Consider the following 20,998-nt stretch of genomic DNA (forward strand, 5'->3'; position numbering starts at 1 on the left):
TCCTTCTCTCTTCTCTGTCTTTTTCTCTCTCTTTTTGTTTCTTCTTTCTGTCTCTCCTCTCTTTGTGTCTCCTCTCTTTCTTCTCTGTCTCTATTATTGTTTCTGTCTTTATATATCTTACTCTCACTGTCCTTCCTGCCAGTATTTCCCACAAGGACCTGGGCAGGGAATCTCTCTGTATACATCTTTCACCAATTCTCACTCTATAACATACTGCTGGGACCTGTAGCAGCTCAAAGTCAAAACACCATGCCCCGCTTCCCTTCAGAACACATAGTCTCTAAAATGGGGTACAATGGATGCTTTATCGTTTCCTCCTTGCACAGAGACCTCTCACAAAGCAGATATAACAAGTACCCTGGCATTGCCCTAGCTCTCCATCAAACTGCTGGAGGCCACCTCCAGATTTATTCACTTTGGAGAGTCATAATGCAGAATTTTGCCAGTTCGATGATGCCAACGCAGACTATCTTGGCCTGAGAACAAGAAGTCTAAGAAAAAGAATGGGCTACTTTACACACCTGAATAGGAGGGACTTTTCATAGCTCCAATCAGCAGTATATATGGACTGAGGGTAGGAGTAGGGAGGGGAGGGAGAGAAGGAGGCTATACTAAATGTAATGATTCCATGAAATACATCACAGTGACTTATCCTGAGCCAGATTACTGGCCAAGCTGCATATCAGGGTCACCTTTCTGGGGTTCAGGAGCCAACCCTAAAGTTACTTTATAATATACCAGATTGCCTTTATAGCTGATTACCCAACAAAGAAAGAAAAGTTTCTAGCTACATCTACATAATACCCAAACAACTGGTCCATTTGGCCAACCCAAATGACAATCAACTCCTTTAAGATATCACTGAAACCTTTTTTCCTTCTCCATGATTTGGTTAGTAGATCAAAACAATGGATAAAGGAGGTCCATATAACTGAGTCCACAGTACCCTTTATACGGCACCATGGGGTCTCTTTTGCTTATTTTATCAAAGACTAAAAGCAATGGCATGGGCAGAAAAAGGGTCAGATTTAGAGATTTTAGAGACCATTAAGTCCAATCCCTTGCATAGCTTGAAGGTCTGTACATGTTGGTAGCCTGGATTGGATGGAAGGGGGCTGTAGTCTGCATATATCTTTAGAAGTCTCATCTTCTTTAAAGCTGGGTTTCAGCCAATATTCTGACAACTTATTTTCTTCTTCCTTCCTTTTTAAAAAAAAAAACTGTCAAACAGCTTTTTTGAGCACTGTATTTCCTCTGTTCTCCACCTTTATTTATCTCTATGTCAAAGTTTCTTCCTTTATTTTCTTTTAGAAGGGGCCTGCTCGAACATGTTGGCCTCCCCACCTCCCCGCCCCCACCAGCTATCTCAGGTTTGACCTCAAGGGACCATGATTTTATTATGATATTGCCTATTTGGGCAGAAGATAACTTGTGGAAAACTACTGTCGTTTGTGGCAATGTTCTTGTGAAAATCCCATATAAGGATTGGATCCTTTGGGGTTGTCCAACCCAATAGACACTAAGATCATAATAACTGCTAGTGACTACTGGACTGCGTTCAAGTCATTGACCCAAGGTTAACAGCCTATAATGCGAATGATGCAAACAGCAGGGGCCTCTTTTAGAAATTAGTTTATCATCTGGGCATGGTGGCAAACACTTGTAATGCCTGGTTTTCTGGGAGGCAGAGGCTGGTGGATTGATTAAATTTGGGAATTCTGAGTTGCATTAGGGTTGAAATCAATTGGGTGTCTCATTAAGTCTGGACCAATACGGTGAGCCCCCGAAGAGCAGGGGCCCGCCAGGCTGCCAAAGGAGAGTTGAACCAATGCAGGTTGGAAAAGGAGTAGGCCAAATCTTCTGTACCACTCAGAAGCGAGATCAGGCTGCTTTCTTTTAGGAAGGAAAGAAGGAAGGAGGGAGGGGGGAGGGAGGGAGGAAGGTATTATGGGATTGGAGGATTGTTTTGGTTTGGTAGGATCATTTAAAAAGCTGGTGCTTTATCTGTGAGTTTGATTTGTTTTAACTAAGCAAGAGGATTCAACTCAATTCAGTTTAGGAATTATTTATTGACTGCATATATGACCAGAACTGTGCCAATCTCTATCATCTGCGGGTTTTGATAGTTTCAAGACAGGGTAGGCTACAGGGATTAGAGCCAAGAATTTGACTAGACAGAAATGAAGGTAGTAGAAAGGCCAGAGGAAGTTCCAGGGATGTCAGTGAAGACAAGTATGAGCAGATCGATATTATAAGTTTAAGCAAACAAGGACAGAGCTTGGGAGGATGGGAAATAGAGATCAGTCATGTTGCAAGACATGGGAAGAAAGGTTATTCAGAAAGAATTTCTGAAGAACATGGATTCCTGCTTATCTTCACTTACTAACAAAAGATAGAAGAATTCATTCATTCAGCACCTGCTGTGCTAGGCTTTGGGAGAGATACAAAGTTTGGATAGGACACAGTCTCTGCCCTCAGGGAGCTTATGGACCAAGAGGAAGATAAATAAAAGATAGAAATAAGATGCATAATAGTACATGCTGAGTGAATTAAGAGGATACAAAGCAAAGTGTTACGTGTGAGGTATGAGGTTGAAAGTAGCAGAAGATTTCAGGAAATACTTCATGGAGAAAAACACATTTGGGTTAGATTTTTATAAAGGGATAGGAGTTTCATAGGCAAATAGGGGGAAGGAAGAGATTTCAGACACGGGAAATAGTATAAGCAAAAGCATGGAGTCAGTTAAGTGTAGTACAAATTTTGGAGGTAGATAGCATTTCAGTTTGGTTGGAGCACAGAGTAAATGAAGGAGAGTAATATGAAATAGAACCAGAAAGTCACTGTAGAAGAGCCTTGAATGGCAGACAAAGAAACTGGAATTTTACTTGAACTGGTAGGAATTAGGGAGCCACTGAAGATTTTGGAGCAGAGGAATGATACGACTAAGTCTATGAATGTTACTTACCAACAACTTTCTCCATTGGTGGTACAGTGGATAGAACTCCAGAGTTCAAACATTTATTTGTTTGACATTTATTTACTAGGTATGTGATCTTGAGCAAGGCCCTTAACCTTTGTTTACTCAGTTTCCTCAACTGTAAAATAGGGATAACACCAGCCACCTTCCAGGATTGTTGTGAATCTTTTTTTTGAGGGGCAATTGGGGTTAAGTGACTTGCCCAGGGTCACACAGCTAGTAAGTGTAAAGTATTTCATGCTGGATTTGAACTCAGGTCCTCCTGAATCCAAGGCCAGTACTCTATCCACTGTGCTACTTAGCTGCCCTACCTAGCAGCCCTGTTGTGAATATCTAATGAGAAATATTTGTAAAAGGACTTAGTGTGCCTCACACATTAATAGGCACTATAGACATATATATTGCCTTCCTTTCCCCCTTCTCTTCTATTTTTATAATTAGTAAATCTTATTAAAGCTTCTTTCCATTTCCCTAGCAAGTTTACTTATTCATAAGCTGCATTCTTTTCTTAATATTTTGCTTTTGCTTACAAGGATCTACCACAGGTTGGGCACAAATAGTCCACATGAACTTATGTTGCACAAACATATAATGTATTTGGAATACTAAGCATAAGATGAGATTTGAGATAAAAGAAAGAAAAGTTAAAGGCACTTTGGAGAATGTTTTGAGGACAGAGAAAAGATTTTTTAAAAGCTAGAAAAATTCTCCTTGGACGTGGGTCTATAACAACAGATGACGTAAGGAAGAGAGAACTGCTCAATCCCTACTTAGCTTCCAACTCCAAGAATTTGCAGTTCTATGATAATTGAATGCCTATTCTATTGACTAAGAAAAGTTCCTCATATATTTTAGCTGTCCTTGGAGGTAAATTTTCCCCCTCAAAGTTAATGCAGTGGCAACAAATATTTGACTAAAAGATAGGCTTGGTGCCAGAAAATATTGCCCCTAAAGGTTTTTGGGGTTTTGTTTGGTTGTTTGGTTTTGGTATATATACTTAAATGTGACTTCTCTGGTCCTTGGTTTCATCAGCTACAAGATGAGGCAATTGAACTAAATCTCCAAGGGCCCTTCCAGTTCTATTTGGAATTCAATGATTTTGTGTCAACAAGTCTTTGGCTTAGGTTTCTCTCATTTGATAGGGTGATGGCAACAGAAGTGGCTATTTATTATTTAAATAATACAAAGATTTTTATTTCCTGCCACAAATAGATGCTCATTTCATGCTTGTAAAGTTCTAAACATTTTCATTATCAAACTTTTTCATTCCCCAAACCGTAACCTCAAGTCAATCAAATCCTTATCACCCAACACCTGGATGACTACAACAGCCTTCTGACTCCCAAATTTCTTCTCTCCAATCTGTCCCTTAATATATTGCTGTCATATTAATTTCTCCCAAACACAAACACCTTACTTCCTTCTTCAAAAACCTTTGATGGGCTTTATCATATGTAATAAATTCTTTAGCTTAGTATTTGAGGGCTTCTGAAATCTGATTGTAACCTACCTTTCCAGCCTTTTCTCCCACTACTCACCTATAGAAATTTTTCCACTTAATAACCGAAGTAACTAAGCTAGTCTACTCACTGTGCCCCCAAATATTGGGTTACCACCTCCACACTTATTCTTGTCTCTGCCTGAAACGACTTCTTTTTTTTACTTATTTCAGTTCTATCTGTCCTTCAGGGCCAGCTTAGCCCTACCTCTAGCATAAAATTTTCCTTGACCATTCCAGTCTACAGGCTCTCTCTCCTTTAAATTATTTTAATACCATTCAGTTGGGATTTGTTATGTACTTGTAAATTTATTCATTCAACAAACATTTATTGAATTCCTACTATGTAACAACCTCCTTTGGCTGGGGGGAGGGGAATACAACAATGACTAAGAAATGATTTCTGTCCTAAAGGACTTTATAATCCTGAAGGAATTTATGGTTTAATAGGACAGATAAAACAGGAATAAGTGTAAGGTAGAATTTGTTAAGTGCCACTGAGAGGTGCAAAGTGATATAGAAATCAGAGGAAGAAGTTTAGCATTGCTGCTTCATATTGTGATTTGACAGTTTTATATGTGTGTGTGTATATTAACTCCTAAACTGTGAGCTTCTGGAGGGCAGGAACCATGCATTTTCCTTCTTCATATATCCCTTAGTTCCTAGTGAAGTGCTTTATATAAAGTAGGCAACTAATAAATGTTAAATTGATAGCTAGGTAGGTGGATGGTTGGGTAAAGGAAGGAAGGAAAAGAGGAAGGAAGGAGAGAAAAGAGGAAAGAAGGAAGGAATATTGGAAGAAGGGAAGGGAGGAGGAAAGAAAGGAAAAGAAGAAAGAAAGAAAGAAAGAAAGAAAGAAAGAAAGAAAGAAAGAAAGAAAAGTTGAAATAGATTAGAAAAGCAAAGGAAAATGTATATGGCAAGGGATAGGAAGTTGAACAGCTTTCCACTCTTGAAAACATTGCACATCTCTGAAACCAAAATAATAATGAAACCTCAGAGACATCTAGTATTCATTCCCAATGATGGGGAACAGGAGAGATGGACAGAAGAAATCAGAATTGGTCAATCTCCTCTTCTCCATCACTCTTACTCAGACTTCTAGGAAATAACACCTATTTTTATTATAGGATACCTTGATTTTCACTGGGTATCAAACAGAAAGACAAATGATACTGCTCTTGAGGAGTATGTCACCTTTTGCTTCATAAAAATCCACTTATGTCTTTAATCATCACTTCAGAATGATAGAGAAATAAGCACTCAAATACCCACACTACAAGTGTCCATTGGAAAGGTCTAGATAAGAACTATAAATGGCCCCATTCATATTAGTATTCTGCAAGCGAATCTTTCCCTATAATCTAGAGTCATCTGTATCCTGGCAACCCTTAAAATTTCCTTCTCATTGAATTGCCAGATCTTTATCAAAATATAATTAGAGTCTTCAATTAGAAGATCAGTTTTGATGGTCCATGCCATGCCAACAATAAGTACCAAAGCGCAACGATAAACCACATAATCTGTCCCCAAATGCCTACCCCACAAAAACTTCTCAGGAAGTTAAAGTTGTAGTCAGGGGTGAGGAGAAGGAGGAAATATTCATTCAAATATAAGATGGCCTCATGACATCATTATCTCTCACTTGCTTATGCAATTCTAAAGTTGTTCTAAGTTTTCCTTGTTCAGAGGCTTAAATTGTATAGGCTTCTTGAAGATAACAACCATGTCTTCTGATTATTTATTTATTTGTTTGTTCATTCATTCGTTCATTCATTCATTCATTTTGTGTTTGTGTTGCCCAAACCAACAGCGTAGTACAGGGCTGGCCACACAGCAGGTACGTGGTGCTTGCTAAATGACCTGAGTAAATAAACAGGCCATATCAACATGTCTGCACCAGATAAAAAAACACAGGCAATTCTGAAAGAGTGCATGGAATGGAAATATAATTGAACACAATATAGATCATGTATATTTTCAAGACAAGACAAGGGATGACTGCTGTTCATGTCTATTCACAGCTGTAGGTAGAACCTAGGGAGGCTAGGTTGTGCAGACTACTGGACTTGGAATCAGTAAGAGTCCTCTTCCTGAGTTCAAATTCTACCTCAGACACTTACTAGCTGTGTAACCCTGGGCAAATAAATCACTCACCCCTGTTCACTTCAGTTTCCTCAACTATAAAATGGATTAGAGAAGGAAATGGCAACCCCCTCCAGTATCTTTGCCACAAAAACACCAAATGTGGTCACAGAGAGTCAGACATGACTGAAGCAACTAACAACAAAAAGGTGGAACCTGCTGGGAAATGGGTAAAAGTAGATCAGAAGTAATTAGTTTACTCCCATCTTCATTCATCATGCTTTGGGCCCAACTAATTTCAGATATTTATTTGATGCTTGCCAGAATTAGAACTTGAGTCTCCTGCCATACTTCAGTACTCTTTCCATTACACATATTGCCTATTCAGAAAATTGCATAAAAAGTGTAACTCTGACCATGGTAGTAATTTGGGAATGTTGAATGACAAAGTGCGGAAAAGAAATGGAGATGGATCCAGAGTGCTCATTTCTCTACTATTATTCTGAAAAGATGACAACAACAACAAATGTATATTGAAGACATAGGAATGTTCAGAGTAAGTAACTGGGAATTCTGGATTAAGGGATTCACTGTTCTGGTTATGTTTCCGTCCATTCCACTTGATTCATTTGAGGCAAGTTACTTCTCTAGCCTCAGTTCATGCCGCTGAAACGTGTGATTTATTCTTGTGACTTGCAATATGTTGGGTATCTTGGGAGGCAATGTCAACTAGTGGAAAAGCTAATGGTTTTGATTTCAGAAGACCTGAATTCAAGTTCCAGCTGTGTGACTTTGGTCCAATCACTTAATCTCTCCGTTTTTTCACCTGTCAAAGGGGAATAACAGTATTTGTGCTAGCAACTTTATGGGGTTGTTGTAAAACTCTGAAGTATTATATAAATATGAAGCATATAACTGAAATAAAGGAAGTATTTGAAAGGTATAATAATTATTATTATCCTATAAGTTAAGACAGTATGCTTCCATGGATGAAGGACTGGATTTGACATCAGGAAGGTCTGAGTTCAAATTCTGCTCTGATACCAAAAGATCACAGGCAAGATCATTTAACCTCCATGAAGCTCAACTTTCTAGATTTATTTGCAAAATTATGGATGAGTTGTGATTGACATTGGTATACTCTGATGAAATCACAAGCTCCTTGATATCTATCAGAATCTTAAGTGTGCAAAGGGAATAGATTTTGTTTAATTTCTTTTAAAATTTATTTTAAATTAGTAACATAATAATTCTTACCTTGATTTAGGATAATTATAACTTTTCTTTAAACTAACATTCCAAAACTTATACAAGGGCTCTCCAAAATCCAGCAGATTCATTTTGGGAACAATAAAACTTAAGACTCTGGTTCTGCCTCTGTTTCTTCTCTTCACTTTGTCATTCAATATTCCCAAATTACTTATGTGGTCAGAGTTACACTTTTTATGCAAACAGGCAATATGTAGAATGGAAAGAATACTCAAGTATGGTAGGAAACCCAAGTTCTAATTCTGGATTTGCCAAGTCCCCAAACAGACTCCTGAGGTCTGCAGGCAACTAAGCAAATAATGGAACCTCTTGGGCCTCTGTTGCCTTGCCTGCCTCACAGAAAACTAGATGATTTTCTCTGAGTCTAAGAGCTGTGGTTATCTTGTATGAAATTTTTAGAGTTAGAAGGCTGGTCCTGTAATCGAAGTGCACTTATTAAATTGTCTTGGTAGAAATGTCTGTATGGAAGCGGAGTAGGTGCATTTTGCTGTAAATGTAGAAAGTGTATGGCCAAGTGACTCATACAAAGTCAGAGGAAGAGTTGGCAGGGCTCCTGCACTCTCAGGGGGTTGTTCTTCATTTGTACCTCTCACAGGGACTCCAGTTAATTTCTAATTTAGGACTCCAGGGCATCAAGTGAAGAAGAAACTTTTTCAATGACCAGTGATTTTGTCAGTATGGGTGTTTACTCCACTGATAGATTGTTACCCCCTATGACTTCCTAGGTGGTCATTGAAAGTTGCCATGGCCAAAACATGGATCAGAGAATCCTGGCTTTTAAATATGGAAGGACATTCAGAGACCATCTAGGATCATGGGATTACAGCCATAGAGCCAGAAGGGGCATCAATGGCCATCTAGTCTACCCTCCTCCAAAATCATCTGGGGCTCCCGATTGATTGCCTAACAAGGCAAAAGTTCAAGCTTCTCTGCCTGGCATTCAAGGCCCTCAACAATCAGTTTCTGAGTGTCTCTTTAGCCTCATCTCATGTTATTTTCCTCAATTTACCCTATGCTCCAACCAAAAGGAAATCCTCTCCTCTTCCCTTTCTCCCTAATTTATATTTGCTCACTCTTTCCCATGCCTGAAATAGCTTCCTTTTAGAACCAAAGATCATTTTCATGCCATGACCAGGCACCAGAGAAGAAGTTTAGAGGAAGAAAGACATTTACAGGGATGGGTAGACTTCTCAAACCAGAATATTCTCACTCATAATTTACATGCCAGTTTCTTGATTCCTCTCTAAAGACATGTCCATGGGAATTCACTTCATCCAGATATTTTTGTGGGAGAGCAAAGGAAGACGAGGTGAGTATCCCAAGGTCACAAGGAACGGTGGCCCCTTGGAAAAAAAAAAAAAAACGAAGTCTCTGTAACTAGTAGCCTCAGACAAACTGTACTTTCTTTCTAAGTCTCCTTACTATGTTGACCTCCCCATAGGCTTGGCTTTCACCATTATGAACTTGTGCACAGGTTTCTAGTTATAGCTGACTCTGGTTTAAAAGCAGTTTCTAGTCACTCAATTCAACAAGCTATTTAACTATTACCTTCAAGGAGCTGGCAAGGGGGATACAAAGACAAAAATAAGAGTCCTTGCCCTCAGGGGGCTTATATTCCACTGGAGAACATACATTGTTCCCCATGCTCAAGGGACATTGCTCCCAATGTTCAGGGAACAAGACATCTATCAGCATACAAATAATTCTGTTAAAGTTTAAGGGATCTCTTAGTAACTCCAGTCCTATGTCATTGAGTACCAAGTCTCTTAGGGCTTCAGTGCAAGATGATAGAAAAGGTTACAATGTGGGATAGAGGGAAGAAGTGAAGGGGGAAAAAATCACAGGTAACAAACAAGGTTGGGGTTCCTAGCCATTCATGGCCCACATTAATGAGATTACAGAGTTGTCAAAAACCATCCCTGTGTCTCATCCATTTTTGCCATCAGTGCAGGCATAAGTGAGCCACTTACAAAAGCTCTGCCTCCACTGCTGTTCTCCAGGCCTGTCTCTACCCTTCCTAGGTTCTCCAACTCTCCCCTACCTCCAAATCTCACTCTGCACTGCAGTTGCTGAAAACTGAGTGTCCTCTGAGTGATTCATGGATATGACCCCTGATTTTCTGAGAGCTTCATGTTTGAATGTCTCAGGTCCATTCTGCTGAAATGATTCCATTCCTGGGCTAGCAAAAAAAAAAAAAATAGGGTTAAGCAGAAAGTACTCCATCTGAAACTAGTGGAGGGCTATTTTTGGACATTATTCATTATCTCTGACTTTCTCACAAGCAGATGTGAAAAAAACAAACTGATGGCCAAGAGGTAACAGGATGAAAAATCTCATAAAATGAACAGCCCCAAGCCAAAAAAAGCTGAAGACCATGGACTATTATTTTAGCACCATCCGCCATCTTGGCCGGACCAGCTTAACCTTCCCTGGGTGGTACGTGAATTTTTTTTCTTTCAGTGACCGCATATCTCAACCACATGACTAGCTCAGCTCAGCCCAGGTATGTACAGGTAGAATACCCCAGTCATGTAGATGAACATAGCCAATTATGTCCTGTTGTGCTACTAATTCCTATAGTGGGTGGTGATGACTGGACAGGTATGGAGCTAGAGCAGGAAGGATGGAGTTAAATACTGTGTAAAAAGAAAAAAAAGAAAAAAACAACCACCAAACCTTCCTCCTCTCCTCTTTTTGCTTATCCAAACAGTCCATTTACCTTAAAGTATTATGGACAGATGCATTACCTTGAAACCCTTAGTAATCAAAATGTCACTAGATTCCAAGGCAAAAGGGACACCACAGACCAATACATTGGGTACACCTCTAGGCTTCAGATGTCTTCTCTGCCAGGGGAATCAAACGCCTCCAAGCTCTGTCCTTCCACCAGCAAATCTCCAAAGTATTGCCATTCCCCTTTGCAGAAAAAAGCGGCTTGAGTCAATGCTGGCTGCCTGCCTCAGCACCTCCATTCCTGGCGAGAAGCGTAAATGCTACATGTCCAAGTCTCGCATGCAACAGCAAAGGATTCGTGCCACAGACTGAAACCCGCCACTGCTGAGGCAAAACTTCAAAGCAGCTTCCCCATATTTCACACACACACACACACACACACACACACACACACACACACACACACACACACACACACACACACACACACACACACACTTGAAAACAAAAACTCCTACCATCTCCCTTCCGTCCTCTGATGAATGCACTGTGAATGCCCGCAAGAGCAGCTCTGCACAAGGAGCCGATCGAATTACCATTGGGGGGCTCTCCGTTGCAGCCTGCACTGAGAATCTCTCCGTGTGGTTGCAGCTTTTTTTTCCCCCCAAGTTCACCCACCACGTACGGGTGTGAGGAATCAGTTAAAAATGACGTCACTGCTGATTTCTCTCCCCAATTACTTGCTCTAAAAGCTGAAGCTGCTCCTTACTCTCACCCCTGCAATGGCCAGTGAATCAGGTCCTGGCGGTCTAGGGGCGGGGACGGGAGTGGAAGGGGTGGGGGGTGGGGGGGATCTGCAGCCGACGAGCCCATCCCTGCCAACCCAGGCCACCAGTGTCTAGGACATCAGGCTTTGAAGTACATTCCCTTGCCCCTTCCCACCCTCCCTACACCCCCCTCCTCCCTTAGACCCCCTCCTTCCCCTCCCCAACCACCACTTCACGGAATCTCTCTGCCTGGAAAACCTTTTGCAAAGCATAAGGGTTCCGACCTCACCGTGTACTGTACTTTTCCCGAGCAACCTCCACGTAAATGCAGATGTCAGGTAGGTATGCAGTCCCCACAGCGCAAGAAGCCGTAACAGGCAGAGAGCAGCAACCTCTTTCGGGCTCTGCCTTCTTTCCCTTTTCTCAGAAAAGACAGGGCCCTCTCTGGTGGCTTTCTATATCCTTGTATTGAAACTGCATTCTACGGTTTTTTAAAGCTAGAAAGAGCACATCATCAAAGCCTGACTAACTCTAACTTCCCAGTCACAGGGAGAATTGTGAATGGATGCTGCCTGGGAAAGAGGGCGCCTAGAGGTGCAGAGATACTATGTACTTCACAAAGGCTGTGGCTTTAGCAGCAGAAACCGGTACCTCTTGGTCCGGACATCCAAGTGATCATTGGAAATCCAGAGACCCATCTACCAGGAAAAGGCCAGCCAAAACAGCCAAAACAAAAGGTTTCATAAGAAACCTTAGGTGCTTGGTATGGGCAGAGCAATGCCACAATATCCGGGCGCTGAGAGCCTGGCCAAGGTAGCTAAGCGCTCTCGCTCACTGCCTCATTGATTTACATCCCTTTCCTAACTGGCCGGAGGGATGCTGCAGCAAAATCTCTTGGCCAGCGGGCAGGTCTGGTGCAAGAAGCCCTGCTTGTGAGCTGTGTTGCCACTTTACAAACACTTCCCCTGTTCCCTAAAGATCTCCAGCCTGAACAAGGCAGAAAGGGAACCTCCTAAAAATAATCTCACTCCGACTCTGCTGCAGTGAGTTGCAGCAACCTGACTCCAGCCACAAACTCAGCAGCATCAGAGGCAGTGGCAGCGGCTGCAGCAACAACAGCAGCAGCAGAGCTAAAGGCCAGCCAAGAAGCAGGGCCTATGTGTAAAGACAGGCTGATTGTTGCCAAGGTTTCCCACCCCACTCCTCTGCCCCCCCCAACAACATATACACATCTTAATTTCTCATACCTCTGTATTTTCTTCTTCTTGGATAGCCCTGCAGCTTGTTCTCAGAGTTACCCATTCCCAGCGTGAAAGTCAGTGCTACATGGCATCCTTAGAGAACCCCAGTGATCCGATAGATGGCAGCTACTTAGCTTTGCTTCCAAGATCTCTCCCTCTCCTCTCTCCCTCCCTCCCTCCCTCCCTCCCTCTCTCTCTCTCTCTCTCTCTCTCTCTCTCTCTCAGCAGAAGACTCAGAAACAATATAGTAGCAGCAGCCGCAGCATCCACATCACTGGCAAGGCATGTGCATTTGTACCATATACATTATGCATATGGGGCCCCTGTGAATTTGTGCATACCACTGATTGATCTCTAAATGCTTATGTATTCTATCCATCAACCATTACAAACAACAAAGACTTTAAAATGTTAACACACACAATGTCTTGCAGAGATTTACTGGTTACTAGTATAAAATAAGAGCCAGATGAGTATGATAATTCATACCTGTATTTGCATATGTATGTGTATGTAACTTTGTTGCATACATGTGCATTCATTGTATCTTGTGTGTGAACACTGAATCAACTCTGGAAAACCAAACAGGGCCATTTAAAATGGAATCCACTCACTAAAATGCCCATACCCTTTGACCCAGAGATTGTAGGCATATACCAGAAAGAGGTCAATGACAAAAGAAAGGTCTTATAAATAACAAAATATAACAGTAGTACTTTTTGTGCTGGATGCCATGTAGCAAAGAACTGGCAGGAAAGCTGATTCTCATCCACTGGGAATGGCTTAACACACTGAGGTACAGGAGTGTAATGGATTATGACTGGACCGTGAGAAATGATATCTCTCATGAATACAGAAAAGTAGGGGAGATTTACATTAATTGATATGAAATGAAGCAAGGAGTATCAGGAAAATAGTATCCACAATGACCACAATCATATAAATGGAAAACATCCACCACCACCACAACAAAATAAACAAAACTCAATATTGAGAAATGATGACCATGATTGACCCCAAAGAAGACATATGAGAAGGCACCTCCTTTCATTTCTTTACAGAGGTGGAAGACCTTGATTGTGGATTACTGCATGCAGTAATGGTTAGTTTTGCTGAACTTTTTTCTCCCTTTAAAAAAAACCCATCTTTATTAAAAAGGATGGTTCTCTGGGAGTAGGAGAAGAGATATAATAGGAAATAAAGGTATAAAACTATACATATATGTATAGTTTGCATATTACAGATAAATATCTCATATGTGCATACTATAATATATACATACACAATGTATACAAATGTGTATACATACGTATAAACTGATGTTTATCTATATGGTTTATAGCTACATATATAAACTAAATGTTCATATTTGTAGATATAAACTGATATAGGTGTGTATGTAAATAGTGTATATGTGTTTCCTATCTCACCCAAGCTAGAATTAAAGCAGTCTCTCACCAGCCTGACCCAAAACTTTCCCAGTCTGGAAAGTTTGACCTTCCTTAGGCAGCCTGGTGATCCTCTGCTCTGGGGGCTCACCATATTTGTCCAGGATTTAGTGTGGACACTCTATTAGCTCTGGCCATACTGCAGTTCATTAGTCCCAAACCCAAGTATTCTCCCAGCCTCCCCAGGGGCAGAGACTACAGGTGTGCACTGCCACCCCAGCCAATAACATTTTTTAAATATATAATCAAAACAGCCTGTGAATGAGAGACTCAGAGGAACACAATGAATTTGTCTGTAATATACTTACTATCCTATGCAAAGTACTATTATGTGTCAGACTTCAGAGCACACTTGGCCAAAGCCTGACTTTAGATGCCTATTCACAAATGGACAGGTTTTTCCAGAAGGACAGATTTCTATATATGGGCTGTGATTTGTAAATAGAGACTCTACCAATATCCAAAGGTATCAAAGGGAAGCCTTAAGACACTCGAGAATGAAAAGACTTGCAAAGTCGTGTGGCAATTCAGTGACAGAATCAAGAGAATCACTGAAAGTCTTCATGAGCTCAAGTACTGCCTCCTTCAAGATGTCTTTCCTTATTCCCTACTTATTAGTGCCACCTCCTCCTCAGTATGTATATATTTTACATATTCCTTGCATTTATTTATCCATGTATATGTTGTATCCTAATAAAATGTAAGTTCCTTTGGGGGTAGGGGCTCTGTAACTTGTGTCTATGTATCCTCAACACCTCCTGGCAAACAGTAGGTGTTTAATAAATGCTTGTTGATTGATTACTAAAGTTTGCTGATTTCCTATTCCTATGGAATAGGAATAGATCAAGTAAGAGATACATTGTATATATATACCATGTGCCTATAGAAAAACTTTGGCTGGATTATAAATAAGGAAAAGGGGGAAGGTGTTCCAATTTAGTAGAAAAAACTTCTTCACAATAATCAAAGTAAAAATCTTTTCCTTCCTTCCTCTTGTTGTATGTGTGTGTATGTGTGTGGGGGTGTTGACTGTCATTTATAGGTTACCACATAGTTTGTATATCTGCTGCAAAAAAAACTATGGGATCCAACTACTTGAATTACAAGCATCTATTTGATTGCTTTTCAAAGTTCCCTCCCTGCCCACCACTTTCTGATTTCCTCTAAATTACAGAGTGACAAGAATTCTATTTTAAGCGTGGGGTGTTGGTATAGTACCTACTGATACAATTCTCAAAACACTAAAAATATAGAGGCAACCCCCACATCACATTATCCTACATGGTGCCAATTCATAACATTAGCATTAAGACATTATAACCAAACCCCAACACAATATCTAGAACTCTGCTCTGTGGTCTTTAAATCAATTACCCAAGTTGACCTTGTCTCAACCCCCATCTTTAGCACAGCTGACTCTTAGCCCAGGAGACTCAGGCTTCATCTTCTCAGCTCTGTTCCCATGCAAGTACCTTCTCTCTATAACCTGAGTTTGTCTTAAACCACACATGTACATACATGTGTGTATATGTTCACAATGCATAACAAATGTGCATATACATATATACCTGTAGCACACGTGTATAAATATACATTTATGTTCATGTGTGTGTTATATGTGTGTAAGCTATTGTGCAACCAATGAATGATGTTTGCTGGGATATGCCTGATCTTCATCTCTGACTTTCAGATTATACAAGAAACAAATCCAAACCTAATATTTCCAGAATTAGGACCTCCATAATAATTTCTATGTTGAATATTAATAAAGGAGAGAAATATTAAGTCACATGAAACACCAGGACATTCCCCTCCAACTGTTCTCCTTTCCTAACACACAATCCCAAAGGATAGACCTTTGTTACACATCTGCGGATTTCCATACCATAGCTTTGTTAAGTCCTATCATTCTTTTTCTTTTCTTTTTTTTTTTTTGTGAGGCAATTGGGTTTAAGTGGCTTGCCCAGGGTCACACAACTAGTAAGTTCTGAGGCCGGATTTGAACTCAGGTCCTCCTGACTCCAGGGCCAGTGCTCTATCCACTGAGCCACCTAGCTGTCCCTAAGTCCTATCATTCTTAAAGCTTTTCAGCCACTTGCATCATCCCTTTCTCCAGCATGGAATAGTGGCTAGGGAGCTGACTTAGAAACCAAGAAGATTTAGATTCATATTCTGCCCTCAGACACATGTTATCTGTGTGATCCTGATGGAGTCACTTACCTTCTCTGTGATGCAGGCAGCTCTCTAAAACTATACATTGCAAGGGGGCAGCTAGATGGCGCAGTGGTTAAAGCACCGGCCCTGGATTCAGGAGTACCTGAGTTCAAATCCGGCCTCAAACACTTGACACTTACTAGCTGTGTGACCCTGGACAAGTCACTTAACCCCAATTGACTAAAAAAAAGCAAAAACAAACAAACAAAAAAGCTATACATTGCAGAGAAGGTGCTAACCTGCACTGATTGAATCATCAAACAAAATCAGTAAGCACATATTAAGTATCTACTATGTGTCAGGCGCTGTGCTAATCACTGGGGATACAAAGAAAAGCAAAAACAAAAACAACAAAAAAATCAGTCCATCTTAAGGCGCTCATATTCTAATGTAGGAAACAACATTGTTGTTGCAAACCACTATGTACAAATATACTCAGGAAGGTTTTTTTTGTTTTTTGTTTTTTTTAACCTGAGTGTACTCTATACCAGAGATGTCAGACATTCAAGCCTGAAACATAGCTGGACAATATTCACAACTATTGCCTGCACCAGATTAAAATATAGCTGGGAAACATTTGCTAAAATAAATGAAAATAAAATAGGACATAGGTGATGCTCAGATATGGTTTCTTAGTCAATATACAGCCTTCAGGGATCCTTATAAATAGTATAGCGGCCTTTATTTCTATTTGAAATATCATGACCCTTTTCCAATGAAAATCTTGGGCAATGTTGAACAAGATGGTGCTGAAGGGATCACTAGGAACAGGTCTGATAACTACTGTGCTTTTTCTGAACCTTGCTGGAGAAAAAAGGAAAAGGGAGAATTATTAGTATGTGACCCTCAGGATTTCCCCTTGTTGGCTCAGGATCCTTGGAGTTTCTTTAGCTTGCTTTGCAAAGCAGTCCAACCTTGACTAGAAGTGTGCTTTGTTTCATTCACTTGGGGCAGCTATTTAAGTGTGGGGTATTGGTATCGTGCCCAGTTTCAAAGACTACCTGAGAAATATTCAGCAAGAAAGATGTGGCACAATTGACTCCTTTCTACAACAATGATGCTAACCAACAATTTTACCTCCTCACAGTTGATGGACTGGTGTGTTGATTGAACCTGCCAGAGCAAGTACTACAGGTAGGCAGAATGAATCCACCCACTATGCAATTTAAGAGGGACTGAGTAATATCAGACCATGCTCTTCCCACACCCCAGTGGTCTATTTTAATCGAGTTAGGGCATTATGTTATAAGCAGGGCCAACTATTGGCTAATTGACACATTAGCCCAGATTAGTTTATTTGATCAACCCATTAGCATCCCCTTCATACAGTAGATGACAAGAACCTGAGGAAGTCTGAAGCATGGGTGTTGCCAGCAAAGCCCTGAAAATTTAAGACCAGAAAGAACTTTGAATGATACTATAGACTACATATCGCAATGATGTCTGAAATGATGACTTGGTGTATTTTGTATTTTTAAAAGAACTATGAATAAATCAAAGAGGGGCATTCATGAAAATAAAGGCTAAGGAGCCAAGCAAGACAAAAATCCAGTCATTTATTAACATTTATTTTTGTCATCTTAAAATATTGGAATTTATTTTTCTTGCTCAGCATAAGGAGAAAATGCTCAGAAAAAATGCCCTTTCCTCATTTGAGACATAAGGAAAATTTTGTGTATATTTAGGACTTAATCTAGAGTTGGATCTCAGTGGTAGGAATTTCCTCATTCAGTACAATAAATGAAACATAAATCCAAATTTCTAACACATTTCTTAATCTGAACATATACATCTCCTTGACTTTACCTTGGCATTTTTGGTCTATTCATTTATAATGTTCAATGCATAGTGTGGTAAAAATTATTTGTGGTAAAGATTAAATATCGAAGTTTTTAGCTAAATCATTTGGGAGGGGCCACACCTGGCCCACCCCAGATTACTATGCTACTGAGCAGTTTTTGAAGGACCTCCCCTTTTGGGGGAGGAGAGATTGAATGCTCGCTCAAGGGAGCTAGGGGGCTTCTGGAGGGTGAGGGGGCTTCCAGTAGGCAGGGTGTGTTCCAAGGTTTTCGGTCTTTCAGCCTGGTGCTTGGCGTGTTAGTGGTCTGGGTCTCAGCGTGGCGTTGGAAACTGCATACTGACCCTGGGGTCAGTGAGTTATTTATGGAAAACCCTAAATTCCTTTGAACTAGCTTAATTGGGAACTGTCTGGGAGTGAATAGGTTAAGTTTGGAATATTTCTCTGTATTTCTATTTTCCTATTTCCTTATCTTTGATTTTTTATTAGTTTCCCTTTTATTGTTTAATTAATTCCCTAGTAATAAAATCTGATCATTTTACGAACTAAAGCTTAGAGGCTCCTTTCTTATTGGCCTGGGAGAAATATCTAAAGGGAATAATTCAGAGGGGAGATTAAACCTTAAAAAAGGGTCCCTCATATTTCTGGGACCCCAATATCAATGCGAGTCACCCAAATAGCTCTCAGTATATCCAATTTTGGCAATAGGTCCTGAAATCTCTTAGCTGCTACTAACATGCCAATAATTTTGATACTAGGTAATATGTATTATATATATACATATATATACACATACACATGTATATGCCATGAATGTGGATATATAAGCATAAATAAATGTACATAAAGATATATATAAATGATAAATAATTCATTGTTGATACTAAATATAGGAGATAAAGAAAACTGGTTTAGAGAGCAGTGGCGCAGTGAACAAAGCACCAGCCCTGGATTCAGAAGGACCTGAGTTCAAATCCGGCTTCAGACACTTGACACTAGCTGTGTGACCCTGGGCAAGTCACTTAACCCTCATTGCCCAGCAAAAGAAAGAAAGAAAGAAAACTGGTTTAAAACTGAAGAAAAAATTGTATTCCAATTGAGCTTTAGAATGGTGAAGCATATAGCATCTATACATTTGTAAAAAGCACTATTTAGATAGGGAATAAACTAGAGCCAGTTAGTGTAGTTTAGCTCCTAAATCTTTTATTCCATGCACCTGTTTAGTTTGGTTTCAAAACATCTGCTTCTACCATCTTGAGAGTAGATTCAGGATAGAAACCTCCTGACACTATGTGAGTCAGACGGCTTTCAATTAGCTGAATCTTCAGCTCAGTATCAGTGGGGTCCAAGAAAATGTTTTGGGCTGAAGTTTTGGAATGTTTTTGGACTTAGCCTATAGCTAAATGCTTTAAAATTATAAGTACCATTCTTTGAATTCTTGGTTTCCATGATTATAGCCTAGAAAAATAAGAAATTTGAAATCCATGATATGTTTTGAAGCTCTTGTATTCGGCTTCCAATTAAATATTATTAGTAATGATAATAATAATAATAATAACAATAATAACTGATGCTGATATAGCACTTTATTGTTTAAGAGGCTAGAAGGCAATATAGGTCCCTAGGGGAACTTTGATCCAATAAGGGAGAAAGTTTTCTTTACTATTTATGGGTTTGGATATAAGTCCTATGTGATTTCTGTAAAGTTAAATAAAACCTGCCTTACATGAGATGTTTTGTTAGCCTAGGTACTTGAATAGGAGCTAAGGGCCCCCGAAATCCTAGAATTATATACTGATATTCTCAGGGAAGAACTTGGCTCAGGGCAAAAGGACTCAGAAAGATGTATGAAAATCCCAGAAGGATGAATCTGGTCCATGTGAATTCAGAGGAGAGGCTTTGCATTACAGGTTACAGACTGATACTACAGGCATTATAATCTATATCTACAAATGAAAAAAAAAACAACAACCTAAGGCTCAGAGATTAAATGACCTGATGACAGTTATATAGATATTGTATAGGAGACAGGATTGGAAACCAGGTCACTTCTGAAATGATGCTGATTTATACCAAGAAATAACAATGCCATGGACCTTTCAATGAAAAGGTTAAAACTCCTATCAATTCATTCTAGTCCTCTAATGATTTTAAGAAGAAAATAGTAAGATGTCATGCAAAGTAAGCAGAAAAAGAAAACAATACAATGACTAACATAGTGTACATGGAAAGAGCCATCAGAGATGTTGCAAAGTTACAAAGAGCAAACATGACCCCAAAGAAGAGATATGAAAAGATACTTCCCCCTATGCCTTTGCAAAGGTTGGGGGGTGGGGGAAGAGGAATGGGGGAGAGGTCCACAGGTGTGGAACAAAACATATCTTTTCAAAATTTCAATGTATGGATTGGGATTTGCCTCTTTTCCACTTTCTTTTTTAATTTTATCTTTATATGAAATTGCATCCTGGAGAAAAAATTTAAGTGATGTTATTTTTTTTAAAGTTATTAAAATTTAATTTGTTTTTATAGTTGTTTTTAGTTGTGTTTGACTCTTCATGACCCCTTTTGGGGTTTTCTTGGCAAAGAAACTGGAGTGGTTTGCCATTTCCTTCTCCAGCTCATTTTATAGAGGAGGAAATTGAGACAAACAAGGTTAAGTGACTTGACCAGGGTCACAGAGCTAGTAGGTATCTGAATCCAGATCTGAATGCAAGTCTTCCTGACTCCAGGCCCAGCACTATATGTACCATGCCACCTAGGCATCCCTATTAAATAATACTTATAACTAAAAATTAGGACTTGCTCATATAATTCAGTACTTCAGAGATGTATGTTTTCATCAACATTGAGTATTCCTCAGGGGACAGCTAAGTGGCATAGTGGGTAAAGCACCGGGCCTAGATTCAGGAGGACCTGAGTTCAAATCCAGCCTCAGACACTTGACACTTACTAGCTGTGTGACCCTGGGCAAGTCACTTAACCCTCACTGCCCCACCAAAAAAAAAAAAAAAAGTATTTCTCCACCAGA

At 39.9% G+C, this 20,998-nt stretch overlaps 1 protein-coding gene across 2 annotated transcripts in view; it reads right to left on the minus strand.

Annotated features, from left to right (window-relative positions):
• The window catches only part of NHS (NHS actin remodeling regulator), a 439,882-nt gene that overhangs the window by 79,962 nt on the left and 338,922 nt on the right, over window positions 1–20,998 (minus strand). The window lies entirely within an intron of this gene.

Source organism: Dromiciops gliroides, chromosome 3 (assembly GCF_019393635.1).
Source record: "Dromiciops gliroides isolate mDroGli1 chromosome 3, mDroGli1.pri, whole genome shotgun sequence".
Taxonomy (NCBI): domain Eukaryota; kingdom Metazoa; phylum Chordata; class Mammalia; order Microbiotheria; family Microbiotheriidae; genus Dromiciops; species Dromiciops gliroides.